Genomic DNA, 7,752 nt, shown 5'->3' on the forward strand with positions numbered 1-7,752 from the left:
CGCAAACGGAGGGTAAATCTGTCAGGCACTTGTGCACTGTCCCTCCGTGAAGCTTCTGCTTCGTGTCACAGACCCTGCATCCTCTAATGCTTTTTCTTCCAGTGATAGGAAAATCCACCAGACCTTTGTATTGATGTATACAGGTTTGCCCTGGTTTTGAACCGGATGCGTGGTTGATCTTTACGTGATGGGAATCCTTGCTTTCAATGGCCCTAAAGCTACTTGTTGTACCCCAGTGTATTTTTACACTGGGGTTTTTCTGTTTTGAAACAGAAGTTTCATTTCTGAGCTGGTTTTCCTGCTTATACTTGCTTTTGTGTTTTTCTCATAATTTTCATAGGTAGTACCTGGATACGTGCTGGTACAGCATGTACAGCTGTTTCAGCACCTTCATTCCTCATAGCAGCGAGCTGAGGTGTCTCTGCCCTGGTTATCATTGTTACTCGTTTGTGCTGCAGTAGTGTGTTGGCGTGTCAGGCCAGAACTCAAGTGTATGCCAAGCAAGAACACTGGGAGAATATGTGATCCAACAGGTTTAGTTTTCACCCCAAAATTGTGGGGGACACCACGCGATGGTGGGGGTGACTGGGGATCATGCAATGTTCCTGGGAATATTCAGAACTGCTGTGGTGCATGCTGGAGCGCTGGGAAGACACTCAAAGCGCCCTCTGAGCAGGGCGCCGGGACACCTGGGCTCTGTTCCCATGCCTGCACCAACTCCCCAACACCAAGTCACTCCATGCTCCGGCCCAGCCCACGCATCTGCAAGATGCAGCTGCTTTTGTAAAGCCCTTTGCGACACAGTTCAAGAACTAACGAGGCCTATAGCCTAGATGCTGCAAGACCACAACTTCTTACAGTAATGGAGCATTACAAAGGGTGATACAGTCTTCTCAGTACCAAACCCTTTCCAGTGGTTCCGGTGTAACAATGCTGTTTGCTTCAGGCCTCCAGAAGGCCTGATTCTGGTGCCACTGATTGTTCTGCAGGAGGGAAGGTGGCTTTGCCTGAAGGAAGGCTGATTGGCAGAAAAAAAGGGCCTTGAATTTATTCTTCGTGCTCCTTTGTTGAAGGGTATCTGTTAGGGCCACTGCTGGATATCCACGTGATGTTGCTGTGTGCAGATTGGCAGGAAACACCTTTTAAGCTTGGGAGATGCCGCAGGTTCAGCATTGGTGCAGATGGGCTGATCCATGGCTGGTGAGGACTGCAAGGAGCAGCAGCCGTAGCCTGCAGCTGAGATGGTGCACAGGAGGGGGACGAGGGGAGGTGATGCTTGCCAGATGCCCACACAGCAGCTTAGGGCTACAGCCAGGAATGGGACTTGTGTTTCCTTTCCCAGAGCACCGACTGCCCCGCTAATGGAGCAGCAAGTGGCTTACAGCGACAGAGGTGCCCGAGTCCTGTCAGAAAAGCAGGAGTAGCTGAGGAAAAGTCCTCCCTCCCCAGGCTGCCGAGATGGTATGTGTCCTTCCAAATAACAAAGTCTCCTCTCTCCTTTCTCCTCAGCTTCTGCCTCTCCTAGCCTCAGGGGGACTCCAGAGGTGGCCCCCGGTGGCATACAGCACCAGGGAAGAGAGCGCTGCAAGACCTGTTGGGCAGTACCTGGTACCCAATAAGAAGGACATGCCGTATGACATTGTGGACCTTACGGAGGAAATAGGAATGAAGGTAAAGGAGTTCTTCTGCAAAACTCTGTCAGTGGAAAGGGTCCAAAGTCCGAGTAGGTCATAAACCCTGAGAGAGCAGTTCTGGTCCAGTTACGTCTAACAAATCTGATGGGAGATTGAGGTGGGCAGCACTTCTTGCAAAGCTCCTTCCAGTTTACAGGATGGGGATTTTGCTGGAAATCCTGCAGTGTGTTGGCAGAATTGTAAGTCTCCCTGGTTCCATGAGATTAGTGGGTTGTTTCAGATGGTGTCTTGTGCACGGGCTTAGCTGGAACACTGGCATGTATTTGTTTTTCTGGGAGAGCATCTGTGTTTACTTGAGACACTATTAGGAGTGTTTTTAACACTTTTAATGGAGAAAAAATGGGAGGAGCTGTTTTCATGACAATATTAAAAGGCTCAGGGGGTATTTCTGCTTTTGAGCTTTGACTTTTTTTTCTCCAAAACTAAACGGGCTGCACAGTGGCAGAACAGTAGGCTTAATGCAGAACTGTGTATAAGGGGAAAAAGAGGGAACTGGACAAGAGTTTCCTTCCTTGCTGTTGCGGAGAAGGAATGCCACACAGTCCTTCCTGATGGCTAAAACACTCCACCAGCCACAGCTCTGTGCAGACTTCTCTCTTCCAAGAGCTTCCTCTCAGGTGAGTGTCAGTCCATCCCTCCCTATCCTTCCTGCCAGCCTGTTGAATCTGTGCTCTGCTGCCGTTGCAGTGGCCCTGGTGAAGTTTGTGTAGTAATGAAAGGAGTCCGCAGACTTGAGGGTAAATATGATGTACAGAGGAAGAGCCAACTCAAATTTCACATGCTGTGACACAAACCCCTGCGTGTCAGTGCACTGAAGGGGTCAGCAAAGACCTACATATAGGATCCAATCAACCTAGCAGACTTGGGTATCCAAACAGTGCTGCCAACCTCTGTTGCCAGAGGTTCCTAAGTAAACTCATGGGTTGTGGATGAAGAGGGAAGAGCCTCCCCTTGGTTAACTAACAGTAAACAGACAGGTGAGACAGGAGGAAGGCACAGGCAATTGTGTGGCAGTGGAAGGAGGTTGCCAGAGGGGTCTGTGACACCTGGGCTACTCCTTTTCTATAAACACCCTGAAGAACAGCAGTTGCTAAGCTGATGAAGCACAACCACAGCGAACCCAGACTGTTTAGAACTGCAGTGGGCAGCCAGGCACTGAGGCTGAACCCCTGCTGATAAATGCTGACTGCTGGGACCCAGGCACGGGTGGGTGCTGCATCAGCTGATCCTGCACGTGAGAGGCAGCAAGCGATTCTCTGGGAAAGGCAGCCCTGCACGCCATCACAGAGATGGGCTGGGCATTGGCAGTTATCGGGGGCAGAACGGGGAGAGAAGTAGAGCAGCATCATTGTGCCAGCATATACATCCACTGTGTGCCGGCACCTCAAATGACTTGCTGTTCGGATTGGGTGGGCCCGGTCTTGCCCGCAGGGAGAAGGAACGAAGGGGAGAGTTACAGAAGGTTTAGGACGGTCGAATGGGCATAGCAGCATCTGTGTAGGGAGGCCAAGCGGAGACAGCCTCTCAGTTTGGAAAGGGGCTTGCCGATATGATGGTGGTCATTACTGCTGTGGCTGAAGTGAGCGGTGCAATCAGTCATGCTATGAAACTGCAGCAACCCCTAATTAAGAACCACATCATTACATGTTCAGCCATAGGTATAAATGGGCTCAAAGGGCAAGAGAATGGATCTGCAGAGGTTCCCCAGCACTGCTGTGCTAACAAATTGTTCTCTAAGCCTAGTGCATTCATGTCGCCCTCTGTGCTCTGTGTTAAGTTACAGTTCTTGACTTGTTTTTCTTTTTCCTTGAACAGACTGGATTTCTGCCCAGTGTGTTGAAAGCCATGTCTCACTGACCTGTTGAATTCAGAGCTCTTTTTGCTTAATACAACGCATTATGAACAAAGACACAGGTAAACCATACAACCACCTCAAAACTGCCCTTCCCTTTGTAGATGCAAAAAGTTGCTAGAAGCGACATTTCTGACATCCTCAGATGTATTGCCTCACCGTGCCTTCTCCCAGACCATAATAACAGCTGGCAGAGGCTGGAACTGTGCAGCTGCTTCTAGCTTCACTCGTATTGCATACAGCTTCATACTCTTTAGCTTGTGTTAAAAAGCAGCTCTCAAGCCAAGCTCTGCTGCCTCGCTGCACCGTGCTCTGTGTCACGACAAAGAAAGGATGGGCTGCTGCCTAAGGGAAGATGAGCTGGGAGCCGAGTGTGCTGGAAGGCCACAGGCAGAGGCAGTGGTTTCATGGGCAAGGCTGCAGCACCACACTACCAGTGCAAGGCGAGCCGGGTAGGCCTGGCAGTGATGACCAGGGCCAGCCGGGAGTCTAGATTTCCCAGGCAAGTCCATGGGGACGAGGCAGATCCAAGACCAAGCCAGAAAGTCGGCCTGGGGGTCAGTCAGGTTCCAGACCAGCAGGGTTATGCAGCCAGGCACTGCAGCCACAGCGTGGCTCAGGTGGGGTCACAGCCAAAGCCTAGCATAAAACAGCTCCCAAGGGAGGGGCAGGTCCTTGCTGAGCCTGCCTGCAGTTCTTCCTTCACAACAGTTCTTGGCGATGAGCTGCCCGAGAGCAGCGCGCAAAATTTGTGTGAGGGAGGCTGTGCCCTCTGGGCCCTGATGCACTGCACCGGGGACTTTGAACCTGGGGGTGACTGTGCCCTGCAGCAGCAGGGAGAGGACCGAGGTGCGTGCTGCACGCTGGGATGCCTGTGCAGCAGGCAGCCTCTGGGTGCCCCAGTGTGGAGATGAGGGAGGGTTGGCTGCAGCAGTGCCGCTGGGCATGGCTGTAGGGAACTCTGCACAGCTCTCCAGCCTTTGAGGAAACGCAGTTTGAGGGCTGCCTGTTCCTCCCTCATACTTGCTGTGGTACCGGGCACTGAGGGGCCTGTTCTCATTGCTTTTGCTGTGAAGGTACATTAGTAAAACCAGGATTTTGTAAAATAAGCTGGCGCATTGTAGACTGCTCCTCCTTCTTATAGGAGATGAGGGCTTGGGAGGAGTGTCTGAGCAAGATCTGGAGGCAGCGAGGAGTGCAGTCTTATGCCTCTCCCACATGGTACATGCAGTCTCTGAAGCTTTCTACTCTGCTTGTGCTGCTGGAGTGAAGCCATGTCCCTAGCTGTACAAGGGTCTGTTTTTCCCTTCTCATTCCCATGCTTCCTTTTTGACTTGAAGAGTAGGACTGTTTTGGATCCCACCCTTTTCAGCATACCTCCTGCAGTATCACAGCATTGCGACCTTCTGTCACTGAACCAGAGCAAGAAGGCCTCTTCTCCTGACTCCTCTTTACCCAGGAGGTTTTAGTAGTGTCTTTCATGCTCTTAGAGGACACTGGTTTTATGGAAATATTTTCGAAGTCCAGTAAAGCAGTAGTTTTTGTGGGGAGGAGGAGGAGGGACCCTGACCTTCCCTGTGAAGTGTAGTTTTGAAAAAACCCTGCTGCTAATTATTGCAAAGGCAAAGAGCATGAGTGTTGATAATGCAGCCAGGTAAGTTCCTCAGATCCTGTGCACAGTCCTGTTGTGAAGCTGTTTGTGAAAATGATTAGGATTGATTCAGAGTATAACAAAACACAGCCTTCTTTTCCACAGCTTCTTTAGAGCAGTGACAGGGCTAGACACTCTGTAGAAGTTGTGATTTGTCTGTCTGGTGGTCACTAGAAGTTCTCAAAGCCCCGGTCCTAGGGTACTTCATTGTTCCTTTTGGTTTTTTCTTTCTGCCTTCAAAAGCTGCCAGTAACGTTTACTTGCTGAAACCTGCTCAGCAGGTTTTAGAACACTGCAGTTTTCTCTAAAAGCAGCAATAAAGCATCGGAGGAAGAACAGGCAACACCTTCCCTAGCCATTTGCCTCTGAGACATACACAGAGAAGTACCAACCGAGCTTCCTACTCCGTGAGCAAGTAATTTTGCTCCTCTGAGTTTTCCTGTTATGTAGAATTGTTGTTTCCCTGTTGACCAAATCTCATGTCCCTCATCCTAATTAGGTGCCTCACGAGCAACTATCCAGGTAAATTTGTCGCATGGATGGTCATAGAATCACAGAATGGTTTGGGTTGGAAGGGACCTTTAAAGATCATCTAGTCCAACACCCCCCCTGCCGTGGGCAGGGACATCTTTTACTAGATCAGGGTGCTCAAAGCCCCGTCCAACGTGACCTTGAATGCTTCAAGGGTGGGACATCCACAACTTCTCTGGACAACCTGTTCCAGTGTCTCACCACCCTCATCGTAAAACATTTTCTCCTTATGTCCAATATAAACCTACCATCTTTCAGTTTAAAACCACTGTCCCTTGTCCTGTTATCTAGGAGCTTTGGTTGCAGTGTCTCCTTGCATGACCTCTGAAGCTCTGTCTCCTGGGCTGTACTGCAGGCAGCTTGTACCTGGAGCCCTCCCCTCCCTGTTTCCCCAGTGATACTTGCTGTGGTGGACATTTTTAACAGCAAAGTGTGCCAAATCTTTTGCTGTCCCTGTAGGGTGACTCAGCAAGGCAGAGAAAGAGCTCATAATTGTGGCTACAAGTGTTGTGAATAGATGTCCCTACCTGTGTGGTTGGACATGGAGCACTTCGTTGGATATATTCCAAGCAGCCAATGCTGGCTGACCACATCAGTGGGGTTACAACAGTGTGCACCCCACCTGCTTTGCATGGTCCCTTGGGAGGTGGGAATGGCCCTCTGATGTGTCTGCTTTCTCACCTGAAGTTTTGATCCTTAATCTGTATTTTGAACCTTTGATCTATGAGGTTCCCAGCAATCTTGAGCAATTTTGACATGTTTGGGGCCCTAACTCAATACCTGGCTTACTAGGTTTATTGGTGAGCAGTCAGACCAGTAGCCAGTGGGGGTAGGACCTCAAGGTGGGGGTCTGTGTATCCTCATCCACCTTGCAAGCAAGATGTGGGGAGGGATGGTTGACCTGCAGAGCATTCATCCTGCTGGCCACATTCTTTGCTGTTTTAATCTGGTCTGTGGAGGAACTTGCTACCAATGGGGAGCTGCAGCATCCTGGTGGCATTGGGTCCCATTTCAAGAACTCTTCCATAGCCTGCTCAGCAAAACTGCCACAGTCCCCAAGATGAGAAGGGCGGTAACATAGATGAGTCTTTTGTCTGATGGTAGCCAGGACGGCTGGTTCAGGTGCTGAGTAAGAGCCTGTGTACTGCCATCTCTTTGGTTTGCGGGGCAAAGAAGGTGGTCAGCCAGTTAGACTGTTTGCTGGGTCCATTTGTGCTACCTCTGGTTTCTGCCTTCTCACAGGTCACTGTGAACTGGAAACTGGTTGACCTGAGTGACCGGGACCTGGCAATGCTGGAGTTTGCTCTTGCAGTCTGTCAAGCTGATAACATCACTGAAGAGCATTTCCAGAAGCTGGAGAGGCATGGTTTTGACCATGAAGATGCCTGGGACATAGGCATGATTTCTGCTTTTTTTGCTATGTCTAACTGTATAGCTCATTATATTGACCTACGCCCAAACACGGAATTCTGCGCTGTGGGCAGGATGTCCTGTGGAGAGAAGGAAAAGGAAGAAGCTGAGTGTGCCTGACATGGCTCTCCAATGCCTACGTATCTGAAAGACTGATCAAGCTCTTAATTCTCAAGCTAGAGTGGCTTATTTCTCAGTATGTAAAAGGACTAAAAAGCTAATACCAGATTGTAGCCATGAGGGATGGTGGGCTTCCCTCTTCCTCAGCGTTTGAGCCGACTCTAGCGCTTCTGCGCTCCTGGCACAGCTGGAAGAGCATAGCTTTGGTTTCGGCACTGGCCGCACAGGTAACAAGCGGGCTGGGTCACGAGGTGACTTAAAACAAGCTGTTCCATGGCACTGTGCCAGCTCTGCGGTGTGAGACCTAATACACGTCATTACGGCCAGCTGTTCTGTACGTACTCCTTGCGGCTGGCGGGTCACCGGGGTTTGCGGTTCCCTGGGTCTGGGGAGGATGGGGGGAGGACGAGGGGTTCGGCTCTGCCCGGCTCCCGCCTGCGCCCCGCGGCGCTGCGTGCGTCCCGGCCCCCGAGGCCGTGAGCGAGGCCGCGGCG

The 7,752-nt window shown here is 50.8% G+C and overlaps 1 long non-coding RNA gene across 1 annotated transcript; it reads left to right on the forward strand.

The window, feature by feature from the left end:
• The first annotated feature begins 1,089 nt into the window (after window positions 1-1,089).
• Window positions 1,090-7,583, forward strand: LOC103900021. Its single transcript, XR_657639.2, has 4 exons — window positions 1,090-1,671; window positions 2,134-2,311; window positions 3,510-3,608; window positions 6,971-7,583. It is a non-coding gene; the product is annotated as an uncharacterized LOC103900021 (long non-coding RNA).
• The last annotated feature ends 169 nt before the right edge of the window (window positions 7,584-7,752 follow it).

This window comes from Aptenodytes forsteri, unplaced genomic scaffold (genome assembly GCF_000699145.1).
Source record: "Aptenodytes forsteri isolate BGI_AS27 unplaced genomic scaffold, ASM69914v1 Scaffold203, whole genome shotgun sequence".
NCBI classification, from domain to species: Eukaryota; Metazoa; Chordata; class Aves; order Sphenisciformes; family Spheniscidae; genus Aptenodytes; species Aptenodytes forsteri.